The following is a 15000-nucleotide window of genomic DNA, read 5'->3' as shown; positions in this document are numbered from 1 at the left end:
TCTAACATAAGCACACAGGTACACACGCGGCGCGCGCGAGCACACTGACATGCACGCACACACACACGAACGATTTCTCCCCAAAACTCACACAAGCATCCAAGCACCAGCTATATAATATTACTAGATGATTACCCGCTTCGCCGGGTACCGGCTTCTTTACTTTATTTGGTGTTTAACGTCGTTTTCAACCACGGAGGTTATATCGCGACGGGGGAAGGGGGGAGATGGAATAGAGCCACTTGTCAATTGTTTCTTGTTCACAAAAGCACTAATCAAAAATTTGCTCCAGGGGCTTGCAACGTAGTACAATGTATTACTTTGCTGGGAGAATGCAAGTTTCCAGTACAAAGGACTTAACATTTCTTACATACTGCTTGACTAAAATCTATGCAAACATTGACTATATCCTATACAAGAAACACTTAACAAGGGTACAAGGAGAAACAGAATCCGTTAGTCGCCTCTTCCGACATGCTGGGGAGCATCGGGTAAATTCTTTCTCGTCCCAATATGGGACACCCCCTAACCCGCTGGGAGGGGGGGGGGGGGGGTACCGGCTTCGCCGGGATGATCGTGATGATCGTCATGATTGTATTGATTGTATTTATTGTTCAAAATGCCCCCAGGGGTTATGGACTAATAAAACTTGAACTTGAACTTGAGCGATACGGAGTATGAATACGTAGAGCCGAATACCCGCGATTGACGCCACACGAAGGAAGGGAGATAAACGCGCAAAACACTGGAGAAGATAAGGAAGAGTTACTGGAAATGGATCTACAGAATAACCAAAATCGGTTCAGCGCTGCGCGCTGAGAGCACGGGTTGAAAATTTCATCGACCAGATTGTGTCCGGGGTCTACCTGAATATGCCCACCAAATTTGAAGCAGATCCATCGAGAACTTTGGCTGTGCATCGCGAAGAGAGACAGACAGACACAGACACACACACACACACACACACACACACACACACACACACACACACACACACACAAGCCGTATATATAGATATAGATACCTACAAAGAAAGTAATACTAATGGTATCTGTCGTGTCCAGCAGTGTTGCGCACTTATCATTTCGGGCAACTCGAGCACCCTACAGCGATGCAAAAGAGCCTGCCACACAATTCATATGGTCGCACGGGGAGAATGGCTTTCGCAGCTGGGGTATTACACACACGCGCACGCACGCACGCACGCATTCACGCATGCACGCATGTACACACGTACACACACAAACACAAACACACACACGCGCGCGCACGCACGAACAAACACACACGCACACATACATACATGTATACAAACATACGCACACGCACGTACACACACACACACACACACACACACACACACACACACACACACACAAACAAACACACGTGCGCACGCACGCGGCACGAAAACACACAAACACACACACACACACACACACACACACACAACACACAACATGTGACACACACAAGCACTACAGCGACGCAGACAATTATTGCCCCCAAGCGAGACTGGCATTTTAACAGAAAATCATCTCCAGCGACCATGTTCCCACCGTTTAGCCGCCTAAAGAGACTCTCGCTGTCAAACAATACTTATTCAAATTGCAACAACAACAAAATCTGGTCTTAAGCGTGGGTTGGACTAATCGTATCACGCACTAAACAGTAAACGCTTTACTTTGTAAATAAGCCCAATGTACCAACTTCCTGCAAATAAAACCTGACGATGAAGAATCGAGACTCACTTCAGGCGCTGGAGAGTTGCAATGTGTGTATAGACACTGCACTGACGAATATTTGAGTTATTTTGAGATTAGTCACAAAAGTATTCTGCAAAGAATACCCAGCTGTGTCGTTTATAATGGTTATGTTATGTTATATGAAGTCTTATATCGCGCGCGTATCTCCAGACTCGGACTCAAGGCGCAGGGATCTATTTATGCCGTGTGAGATGGAATTTTTTACACAATACATCACGCATTCACATCGACCAGCAGATCGCAGCCATTTCGGCGCATATCCTACTTTTCACGGCCTATTATTCCAAGTCACACGGGTATTTTGGTGGACATTTTTTATCTATGCCTATACAATTTTCCCAGGAAAGACCCTTTTGTCAATCGTGGGATCTTTAACGTGCACACCCCAATGTAGTGTACACGAAGCTTTGCTTAGTAATGGTACTAATAATGAGGATATTTATTTGGCACAAAGCCTAAAACAGTTCTGAGCGCCTCACAAAAACATACATTAATAAATCTTTCAGTACACTATTCCAAATCGAATAATAATAAACATCAAAATGATATACTTATACGCTTAACAAAATGGTAACCCACACAAGTCCTAATAAAATAATCATACATATATCGAAATAAACTAATACAATTTACAAAGTTTTCAATACACATTCATGAATAATAATATACACATAGCACACAAGTATAAATATGCATTGTATATAAATAGCTCAACCACTTTCGCTATTGTTTTTAGGGCTTTTAACGACAGAAAACGGCTCCTTATGGGCAAATGTAGCCAAGCCTCAAAGAGTGGCGATAACCCCCCCCCCCCCCCCCCCCCCAATATAAGACACTATTAGTCAGTCAAGGACACGTACAAAGCTAAGGAGGAGGGAGAGAGAGACAGAAGTAGGGAGAGGAAGAAGAAGGGGTGGGGGGGGGGGGGGGGCGTTCGATTGAAAAGTAGAACTCGAAGAAAATCTGAAATTTAAAGGAGCAGTAATAAGACGGACCTGGAGAGTAAAGATAAGAATATCTGAGAAGTACACGACCAAGAACACAAAATGTGACATTCTTTCAGGTTTTACCTTTAAACAACACGTTTGAACTTTTTCATAAGATGTTGACAGGTTTAGGAATAACACTTCAAAATATGTTCACTACCTGCCATGAACTGAGTGACATAGGTTTCAATGTTTTGACCCTTTTAAACAAGCACTTCTGCCGGTTCGATGAAAACTTTACAATTTGAACAGTAACGAACAGACCGATTTGAACCCTTGAACTTTATAAGCGGCTGATGATGGAATCGAATTTCGAAGTGAGAAACCATTAGATTTCGATGTCGAGATTTGTACAAGTACGGCAAGCGACAAATAGTTTGACTGAATTCAGCCACATAAACAATGATACAACCGAGCGTTTGGAATGAATCAAACACCTTTTTAACCTCGATTGCCCGAGTCACACACACACACACACACACACACACACACACACACGCACACACGCACACGCACACACACACACACACATACTCACTCTCTCACACTCACACACACACACACACACTGATACTATCTGGTCGATTTTTCCCTCATGCCAGAAAACACGATAAATAATCATTGCTGCGCCCGACAACTGAAATCATTTCGTCAATGACAAGAAGACAGGAAATAATCATCAGTAATCAACGGTTAAAAAGAAAGTCGTCGACAAATTATCTTTTTACAGACGAAAAGACACCACGGCAATAACAGATCCATTACCTTCAGGGAGGAAATTAAACTCATTTGTCATCCGGAGAGATCAGTCCACGCGGTATTGCACTACTTCGACAACTAATAGACACATTTGTATAGCTTAGTCATTTCTTTTTCGCTATAATTAGACAGATCAGGTATAATTCCAGGGGCTTGTTGAATAAGCGCGCGCACACACGCACACACACACACGCACGCACGTACGCACGCACGCACGCACGCACGCAAACACACACCCACCCACACACACACACACACACACACACAAACACACACAAACACACACACGCATTGATTAGGTTCAACCTTATCTTTAACCGGAGAAATACCAACAACCCTCCGATGATACGGAGCCAACCCCTTTAACCAGCGCAGTGTTATCTCGCAGTTTGAAACAAAGACCACTTCTCACATTAATATTACTCTCTCGCGTCCTCTTTTGTTCTGGATCTCCAATGGATATCAATCAACATGGAATAAATGGCCTTCCGTGCTCATATTGTTGGCGTTTTGTTGCTAGGCAAGTATGATACAGTGAGTGGGGAAAAGTCAATTCCATTGCCGTCATGCATAAAATAATCTGATCATATTGAAAATGAAAACTAAGCCGGCTACGGAAACTACAGCATCCACCAGGCAGGCAAACGGTCGGGCCATCGACGGAAGGCGGACAGAAAACAAAAGTGTTTTCAGTTCCGCCTCCTCTTTTTATCCGTAGAGACACAAACTATATCAGCTTTGATTCGGAGATGAAACCCCGAACCACCCCGGCCCCTACCCCTCCCCTCCCCCCCCCCCCACACACACCCACCCTCCCCCACCCCCGTCAAACCCGGAGGTGTTGATCAACCACAGCAAACTCAATAAGTTCCTGGAAAACTAGAGACAATTCTACGCATTTTAAACTCATCTCATACACGACTGGTAATAATAATTATAATAATAATGAGAGCTAACATAGCGCGAACCAGAGTAAATATGCTCTCCGCGCTTTACATATATAAAGTATGAATAAAACCGTACTATTTAAACATCAAATACATATATATATACATTCTATCAAAATAACGTAACAATAAACTTACAGTAATCGCGTTATCCCACAGAAGAAAACAAATCCACTCCGAATAAAAAAAAGTATTCACTCTCTCGCGTACTCTCCGCAGTCCCCCATGGGTATCAATGTGCAACCAATGGCCTTCAATTTGTTGGCGTTTTGTTGCTAGGCAAGTCAGATACAGTAGCTGGCAAAATGGACCTCGATTGCAATTGGGCAACTCCCTGCTAGCATACAAGTCATAGGAGCGACGGAAAGTCGGCTTTGTGATTATTTGATGATATTGATCAGATACATGAATGAACTGAGTGTGGGTGGTGCGAGAGTATACTATAGCACGTTGTTTGATAGGATCGCGTGAAAGATAGCTTCCTTCCTGTTAGTGCAATCATGTACACCCCCACCCCCCCCCCCCCAAGATCTATCCAGGCTTAAGTACATGCGATAAAAAAATTAAACAAACAAACAAGAAAGGCGAGTAATTCAAACGCTTTATTTTCACAAAACAAGACCAGGGCTAGCTATCGTGTATGAGATGAGAGGGAGGTGCTTCCAAACTCTGGTAGGGGTACAGGGGTTGGCCAGGTGGGGGGGGGGGGGGGGTGGTGGTCTGTGGAGTCTTGCCCCCAAGATGCTGTTATAACTTAGCATTTGAAAAGGGGTATTTTGGGTCTCTCTTTGAGAAAAAATTTACATTTCCCCCTTGGCTACTGTTGGTTTAAACAAGATTTTATTCCGAAAGTAGAGGGCCCCAAAGGGTTTAAAATCGTGATCGTGATTGGTGTTTTTTGACCTTTCTGTGACCGTGATTGCCGAAATTTCCATTTCTGTGATCGTGATGGGACTTTGCCCGTGATCCGTGATGACAAAAAAATCAAGTCTCGTGATCGTGATCGTCATTTGTTTTCGTGATCGTGATGGGCATTATTGCAAAGCATTTTATTTCCAACGTACATTTTTCACAGCTGTATCACTCTATGATCCTCTATTCGTCAAGGTGTTTGTGATCGTGAAAATAAAAATCAAGGTAACTGTGATCGTGAAAGCTAAAATTTCCCTTCCCGTGATCGTGATGATACCCCCCCCTTTGGGGCCCTCAAAGTACAGGGTGGCATGTATAGTACGATATAAACATTAGTGACCACACAACAAGCTAAGTTTACACTAAACTTGTGTGGTTATACATATGTACATCTAGAAAGGAACTGTTTCCATGTTATGTCAAGGTCAGAAAATCGCTTATACCCTTATTAGGAATGTAAGACAAAGTAAAGAATACAACAAAAGAATCAGAGGAGGTAAATGAGGACGGGAAGGGACTTGACTTTTATATTACTGTTGAAATCTAGCATTTGAAAAGGGTCTTTTCGGTCTCTCGTTGAGAAGAAAAGGTACATTTGCCGGGTTGGGGGGGGGGGGGGGGGGTCTTTATAGTGAACATGCAAACAAATCTACAGTATGGCCATTTCCTGTGTGTAGTTTTATGATTTTACACACACACACACACACACACACACACACACACACACACACACACACACACACACACACACACACACACACACACACACACACACACACACACAGGGGAAAAATGCTCAAAACAGCAATCACTTCATAATCAAGAAACAATTTTTTTTTTAAACACCAACCACACCTTTGAAATATATGTTCAGATAGCAGCAAACCTAAACGGAAAAACGAAGTGTATAGCACAACATAAGGTCCATCAAATCATCACCAAATTTTGCCAGAGGCAGAAACAAATACGGCAATATAACTCATTAACTCAGCGTAGGCCTACAATTGCCATAATCGGTGAACGGATTCTGTTCTGAGAAGAATATTTTGTGGAGGAATATTTTGTGGCACCGCCTGGTAATTATTTTACATTCAGCAGATTAATTGTGTGTTTATGTAAATGTTTGAAACGTGGCCATGATGCAGCTTTTTTTTTTTTTTAATCCAGTCACGGTAAAATGTCCTCTTTGCAGAGTTGTTCCCCTTTCCCCGTTTGATTAGTTCACAAAAGTAATGGTACTGCTTAACCAAATTTCAAAGAGATAATAGAATTTGACATATTTTGCCAATGAAACGCCCCCAGACATTCAGCTAGAATTATGGGCTGTCTTTTTATTGAGACTTGAAATGTTCTGCCCCTTTTTTGGTCAAAACTCACTTACCTCCCTTAGGATTCTACTTTTGTTGACTTGTAATGTATGCCCATGCAGTCATGCGCACAAGGGATTTTAGTATGTATTGTCATAAATCGGATAAAACTACATCGTATGGTATCCGTTCGGTCTTCTGTACATAAATGTTGTGTTTTTTGTTGTTGCAGAAAACATCCCTTTGAAACAGACTGAGAAAGAGTACACAGACAAATCAAACTAAGCAAAAATGTGGGTAATTGGGGTTAAACGCGAGTTTTGTCAAATTTGCTGTGTGAAAATGCCACTCGACAAATTTAGTTATGTTGGTGTACTTACAAATATTTGTTCAGAATGTTGTACAAAGCCACATTTTGCAAAATAAAAACAGTTCTTTAATATGTACAAGTTTTTACCAGCTTTATTTTGACAGACTTTGTTCTCTGTTCCGAAAGTAGTGCAACACTAGATTTATCAAAAAGCAAACATCTCGCATGCTCTGCCACTCTGCTCAGATTGCTGTATCTGAGTTGAATTCTGCATGACGAGTAAAGCGAAACCTGAGTAAAGAAGCAGGAAATAGCTGTCTATTTCTTGTGCCGAAACCTCATGGACATTGGATCTCTAATCAAGGAAAAAATTGCAAGTCATACTGTGAGACATAATTATGGTACGAGGTGTGTCATTCATATGAAAACTTAAATCAAGGTTTCTTGTTTGTCTGAAAATGTGTCAATGAAGATCTGGGTTGAGAACAGTGTTTTTAAGTTGAAAAATGCAATGTTCAGTGTGCTGAAATATGAGGATCATAATATTGCAATGGTGCAAATAGTACTAAAAACAATGGATTTCTTGCTGTGGTATTTCAATATAACCCTTATTTTCTTAGGAGTGTAAATATTCATTGTCTACAGCTTGAGAAGCTCATAAAACTCGGACTGGGTGGCCTAGTGGTAACGCACTTGCGCTCGCAAGCGAGAGGTTGCGAGTTCGACCCTGGGTCAGGGCGTTAGCAATTTTCTCCCCCCGTTCCTAACCTAGGTGGTGGGTTCAAGTGCTAGTCTTTCGGATGAGACGAAAAACCGAGGTCCCTTCGTTTACACTACATTGGGGTGTGCACGTTAAAGATCCCACGATTGACAAAAGGGTCTTTCCTGGCAAAATTGTATAGGCATAGATAAAAATGTCCACCAAAATACCCGTGTGACTTGGAATAATAGGCCGTGAAAAGTAGGATATGCGCCGAAATGGCTGCGATCTGCTGGCCGATGTGAATGCGTGATGTATTGTGTAAAAAAAAAATTCCATCTCACACGGCATAAAAATATCCCTGCGCTTAGAACTGTACCCACGGAATACGCGCGATATAAGCCTCATATTGATTGATTGATAAAACTTAATACAGTGGACCTCCCCCCCCCCCCCTTTTTTTTTTTTTGATACCCGTTAACTTAGACTATGTGGCCCTCCACCACGAAATGAGTCGCATGTCACCTCGCGCGGTTCTGCGCTAGGCAAAATATCAGTCCGGTGGGTGTCTAGTAACAGTGTGCATGAGGGTCACCTTTGTCACAGGCTTATCACTCAAACAGTTTTCGCTCTTTTCTAAAACGGTTTTCACCACTGGATAGAGCATAAAAAAAACTCTTTAGGAAAATGTAAAAATATGAAAATCATGCAAAGGTGACATGCGACTCATTTCGTGGTGGAGGGTCACTTTCAGATTTACTGTTCATATAAACTCTAAAACATCTACATACAGTAGCGAGCTGCGAGTACCATAGTCAAATCATTCTGACACCCACCTTGCCCATAACTGTGCAGAATTGTAACAAAGACAAAGTTGAGGTCACATGCTGCCAAGACCAACAAGCCACCCACAGATCGCTGCCAGTCACACAATATGGAGGGCCCCAAAGGGGGGGTATCATCACGATCACGGGAAGGGAAATTTTAGCTTTCACGATCACAGCTACCTTGATTTTTGTTTTCACGATCACGAACACCAGTGGCAAATCACGGTCACGGTAAAAGTTTCAGGTACAGAAAGCACGTGTCAAAGTAAACACAACCACACAGTTATTCGCTCCTCTGGATCTATTGTTTATTCAACACAAAGTGACAACTGTTGCATTTTTTTATTATTTTTTTTGAAATCTCTTTCATTCACACATAGAAATACATATCATGATTTGTAATCAGTAACAAGAATGTTGTTTTCATTGTTTTTTCTCTCGCTCTCTCTCTCTCATACAGACACTCACAGGAATATACACTCCAGGGGCGGAGCAGTTAAGCCAGAGGGGGGAGGGGGGTTACAACCTGGGGTTCAAGGGTAGACCTTGTGGGGTACATGGGCAAGGCCCTGTTAGCCCCCCAGAAGCTAAAAAGTTTTAGCTATTTTATGAACAATTTATGGCTTATCCTTGATTTTAAACATGATCAACTGGTGTCAGCAGCCACTCATTATTTCTTTAAAGTTAGAATTAATTTTTAATTTTTTTTGGACAGCCGGGGGGGGGGGGGTCCGAAACCCCTGTAACCCCCCCCCCCTTCCCTAATCCGCCCCTGCACTCATACACATTCAACTCCCACACCCTCACTCACACACATGAATATATATACTTGCACAATTTCACATTTCCAGAGCTAAATCTTTTAAACCCATTTTCTCAAAAACTATTGGGTGGATTGAAATTAAAGTACATGTATGTGTGATGGTAGAGTCTATAATCCTGACTAAAGGTCAGTCTAGGAATCATGAAGGTGGGTGAAGGAATATACACTCATACACATTCAACTCCCACACCCTCACTCACACACATGAATATATACTTGCACAATTTCACATTTCCAGAGCTAAATCTTTTAAACCCATTTTCTCAAAAACTATTGGGTGGATTGAAATTAAAGCACATGTATGTGTGATGGTAGAGTCTATAATAACAAAATCCCCAACGAACATGACTTTGATCGACTTTGACATGAGGATCAAGTGACCCAAACTGACACGTCTCCCCGCCATAGTTCCTGAATTTAACCCATTGTTGATAAGTTTACAGGCGCTAAAATAAATCCAAGCTTAAAAAATAATGCAAAGAAGCGACAATTAGAATCTATGCCAAGCGTGTCTACGTTGCTGGGATGAAAAACACATTTCTAGTTTCGGTTTTGGCTACACGCAGACTCGATCAGACTCGAGCCAGTCGAGGTCACACTGAGCGAGTGACAGCCGGACGTGGCAATGTCGACAATGTCAATGATTTCAATCAAACTCAAAGATCTTGAACAAATTTCAAGATCTTTGCCTACATTCAGAACAGTCATAGAGCAACATAGACAGAGCCGGACTAGGGGGGGGGGGGGTTACAGGGGTTGCGCAACCCCCCCCCCCCCCCTGACTTAAGCATGTACCTCCCAAACGCTTTTCTTTTTTCTTTTTTTTGTGGGAGAGGGAGGGGGGGGGGTTGCATCTGGATCATCATGAAATCCGAGGAGAAATCGCAGCTCTCACCCTCTTTCGAAAGACATTTTTCTTCAACTTCTTCTTCTTCTTCTTCTGCGTTCGTGGACTGAAACTCCCACGTACACTCGTGTTTTTGCACGAGTGGAATTTTACGTGTATGGCCGTTTTTACCCCGCCATTAAGGCAGCCATACGCCGCTTTCGGAGGAAGCATGCTGGGTATTTTCGTGTTTCTATAACCCACCGAACTCTGACATGGATTACAGGATCTTTTCCGTGCGCACTTGGTCTTGTGCTTGCGTGTACACACGAAGGGGGATAAGCCACTAGCAGGTCTGCACATAAGTTGACCTGGGAGATCGGAAAAATCTCCACACTTAACCCACCAGGCGGCAGCGACCGGGATTCGAACCCTCGACCTTCCGATTAAGAGGCCGACGTCTTACCACCACGCCACAGCGCCCGTCATTTTTCTTCAACGATTTTTGTGATAAAAAGTATGAGTCCTTACAATCTCAATTCTTCTTCATTGCCTATACAGCTTGCTGTCGAATTTACCTTTTTCGTTCAAGGAGAGGCTTCCTTTCCCTTCAGAAACATCAAAAAACGTTCAGCTTCAAGAGGCCTTTGCCCCCTTGCAACCCCCACCAAGGGGGCTTCGCCCCCTGGACCCCACCAAGGGGCAATGCCCCCTGGACCCCCATCTGTAACCCCCCCCCCCCCCCCCCCCAGTACTTACCTAGTCCGGCCCTGAATAGATCAACATACCTTGACATTTCGTCTTCGGAAAGACGGACCCGTGGCCTGACCTTTCCATCTAGGAAGGCATTCTCGCCGCCTGCTTTGGTCTGGTTTGAATCCACAAAATATAACAGAAGTTCGATGACAGTACCGCTGCACGCCATTTTTGATCTTCGAATTCGAATTTGACTGAATGCACTCAAAAGGCTTTAGCACGAAGCCCTTCCATTGGATGACGTTTGGCAGACTTTTGCAATTCGCCTTCTGATTGGATCTCTTTTTTTGTGTGATTGGTTCACTTAAAGGGAAGAAATCCCTGTCAAAATCATATTTCTGAATGTGTTGTTGCTTCCCTTCAATCAGGATGATTGGCTCCTTGACGAATAGAGGATCATAGAGTGATACAGGTGTAAAAAATGTACGTTGAAAATAAAATGCTTTGCAATAATGCACATCACGATCACGAAAACAAATGACGATCACGATCACGAGACTTGATTTTTTTGTCATCACGGATCACGGGCAAAGTCCCATCACGATCACAGAAATGGAAATTTCGGCAATCACGGTCACAGAAAGGTCAAAAAACGCCAATCACGATCACGGTTTTAAACCCTTTGGGGCCCTCAATATGGCTATGAAGGCAAACACTTTTAGGCCTAATAAAAATATATGTTGGTTTAGGGTAACGTGACCAACAAAGATAGGGTCGGTAGGTCGGCTTTTTATTTTATTTTATTTGTTCCCTTAAATTAAGTCGATTTTAAAGGAGGTTACTTCCCTTAGTCTCGGTATGGTTCGCAAAATGTGCCAAAAGTTGGTTTTTTGTTTAGAAATGAAAACAAAGTTTTAGGGTCGGAGGGAATAAAATAGGGTCGGTCGGGTTACCCTAAACCAACATATATTTTTGTTTGGCCTGATGTACGGGCCACCATCTTCAACAAAGAATCTACTCTGACCACTGAGTTCACGAGGCGAGTCTGATACAGTGGCAGGCAACATGGACTTCGATTGCGATTGTGCAACAGGGCCACTTTAGCATACAATTCACAGGAGCGATGGAAAGTCGGCTTCGTGATTATTTGATGATACTGATCAGATGCACGCATGCCGTGAGTCTGGGTGGAGTTTGTCAAGTCAAGTCAAGTCAAGTCAAGTTTTATTATTCCGATAAAACCCCGTGAGGGTACATGGAAAATTAAAAAACACAATAAAAACACATTTCATTCAACACCAAATAAAAGGAACTAAAACAAAAAGAAATCAGACTATGTACAGAAAAGGGAGTTGAGGGGTGAGGGAGAGCAAAAACAATACAAGAAACAATTCAACAATAATAATAATAATAAATAATAATAATAATAATAATAATAATAATAATAATAATAATAATAATAATAATAATAAAACACACAAAGTAATTACATACATTTCTTTACTATGGGAAATGGGGGGAAGGGGGAGGGGGGGGTGATGGGTGAGTTAACATAAGGACAAAGATACTATTACAAACAACACAAAACAGATAACGGAGTATAAAGCTAAAAGAGAATTAAATTTTACTCGCTTCTCAAACAGTCCATGACAAGTGTCATGAACTTTGCGAGTTTTAGCAATAAACTCTTTTTTGTAGTGGAAAAAAGCTCTCTGAATTTAACTGAATTGGGGCGGGCATAATAATAGCACCGTAACAACTGTTTTCTATAATTGGTAAAAAAAGGACATACAAAAATATAATGGAACTCGTCCCCAAGGTCACCTGATGAACATTTGTGACAGATTCTGTCTTGTCTGGGAATACTAAGAGTCCTACCTTTTTGTATAGGCAATTTATGATTCAGTGTTCTAAATTTTAAAACAGCGTTTGCTAAATTAACCGGCAGGATGGACAAGTACTTTTCAAACTCAAAATTCTCTTTATAGTCTATTCAGACTCTTCAATCAAAAACGTCGACAACGCCAAATATGATATTTGTCAGTGCACACAAAAGGTCGACAGTCACCCGTTATTTCCGGAGTTCGTTTTATTTATCCCTGCACATGAAAAGCAGCTCGGTCGTAGAATGTTGGTGTGTGTCCAGGGGAGCCCCTTTGACCAGTAATTGCCGGTGGTGCAAATACCGGAACTCCTGTCAGGTTGACAGTCTGTTTGACAGATTTATTTTCAGTTTAATTGTACTGTAATTTAATTACCGTGTATCATATATACTTCTATTTTTAATCTTTCTTTGTTTGGCAATACTCTCCCCACCTCCACCACCTCTCTCTCTCTCTCTCTCTCTCTCTCTCTCTCTCTCTCTCTCTCTCTCTCTCTCTTCCTCTCTCTCTCTCTCTCTCTCTCTCCCCCTCTCTCTCTCTCTCTCTCTCTCTTTCTCTATCTCTCTTTCTCTCTCTCTCTCTCTCTCTCTCTCTCTCTCTCTCTCTCTCTCTCTCTCTCTCTCTCTCTCTCTCTCTCTCTCTCTCTCCCTTCAAGCATAATCTGGCCTGCCCGAAGCCACGCATTGACATATTTAAAACTAGTCTTTCATACTCGGGAGCCTATGTCTGGAACTCCTTACCTACATGCTTAAAATCGATCAGTAACCTTAAAACATTCAAAACACATAAGATCTGCAAAAATACATTCAAACATCACTTTATGTGATGTGCCTTGTTGCTCAAACGTATGTAGGCCTTCTATCCTTCTGAAATGTGCATGTGTGTGTCTTGCAACTTGGTGTGTGTTCTGATAATGTATGCATATGGTTGTATTGCCCGTATTGTGATATCTGTATATCACATGTCTGTAAAGAATGATCTTATTCTTAAATTACTATTATTGCGTGTGTCTGCGTTTCATCATAAAAAGTTTGTTCCTATGTATTCCCATTTCGATTATAACCATTTTGTTTGCTCAGATCAGGACTAGCTGTAAGAAAGGTCCTAATAAAGTTCAAAGTTCAAAGTTCAAAGTCTCTCTCTCTCTCTCTCCCTCTCTCTCTCCCTCTCTCTCTCTCCCTCTCTTTCCCTTTCTCTCTCTCTCCCTCTCTTTCCCTTTCTCTCTCTCTATCACACACTTTCTCACACACACACGCACTCTCTCTCTCTCTCTCTCTCTCTCTCTCTCTCTCTCTCTCTCTCTCTCTCTCTCTCTCTCTCTCTCTCTCTCTCTCTCTCTCTTCCCCTCTCTCTCTCTCCCCCACTCTCTCTCTCTCTCTCTCCCTCTCTCTCTCTCTCTCTATCACACACTCTCACACACACACACACACCCACACACTCTCTCTCCCTCTCTCTCTCTCTCTCTCTCTCTCTCTCTCTCTCTCTCTCATATCCTCCTCTGCCGCCTCCTCCTACTCATTCCCAAGCAATTTTCTCATCAAAATCGTGGTCTGATCCGTAATTCCGCGCTTAATCTTCCGTTTTATTCAATAAAAGCGACGATCGTAAAATGTTCACTAAAGATCCAAAATCGCTCAGGCGTACTTGACAAATTTAGGATTAAAAGGTAATTGACGCCGAGTGCATTGTGGTAAAATCGTTGCTGCCGGAATCGTTGCACAGACCAGCATGTGGAAAATCTTTAACACGCGGTCAAGATCATAGGCACTAGAATAAAGACACTGTTGTTTGCGAGAGGTTCAGGTGGGGGTGTGGTTATCCGTAGCTTTCGCAACGAAATTAAAATTGCAAAAGAAACACTTACCGATCGGATTTTCTGATAAATCTATTCAATCACACACGCAGGCTCTCTCTCTCTCTCTCTCTCTCTCTCTCTCTCTCTCTCTCTCTCTCTCTCTCTCTCTCTCTCTCTCTATCTCTCTCTCTCTCTCTCTCTCTTTTTCTGCCTCCTCTCTCTCTCTCTCTCTTTCTGCCTCCTCTCTCTCTCTCTATCTATCTCTCTCTCTCTCTCTCTCTCTCTCTCTCTCTCTCTCTCTCTCTCTGTATTTTATATGATTGAATTTAGGAGAGTGAGAGAGAAAGAGAGACAGACAGACAGACAGACAGACAGACATATATATATAGACATAGATGCAGACAAAGAGGCACACAGAGAGAATGAGCGAGAGAACAGGCATACAGAGAGAGAGAGAGACTCA

General features: G+C 42.4%; 1 protein-coding gene across 4 annotated transcripts in view; it reads right to left on the bottom strand.

Annotated features, from left to right (window-relative positions):
* The window catches only part of LOC138976153 (uncharacterized), an 86265-nt gene that overhangs the window by 15845 nt on the left and 55420 nt on the right, over positions 1 to 15000 (bottom strand). The gene's annotated exons all lie outside the window — the stretch shown is intronic.

This window comes from Littorina saxatilis, linkage group LG9 (genome assembly GCF_037325665.1).
Source record: "Littorina saxatilis isolate snail1 linkage group LG9, US_GU_Lsax_2.0, whole genome shotgun sequence".
In the NCBI taxonomy this organism is placed as follows: Eukaryota; Metazoa; Mollusca; class Gastropoda; order Littorinimorpha; family Littorinidae; genus Littorina; species Littorina saxatilis.
The sequence above is the reverse complement of the archived record's forward strand: the minus strand, read 5'-3'. Positions and strand labels throughout refer to the sequence as shown.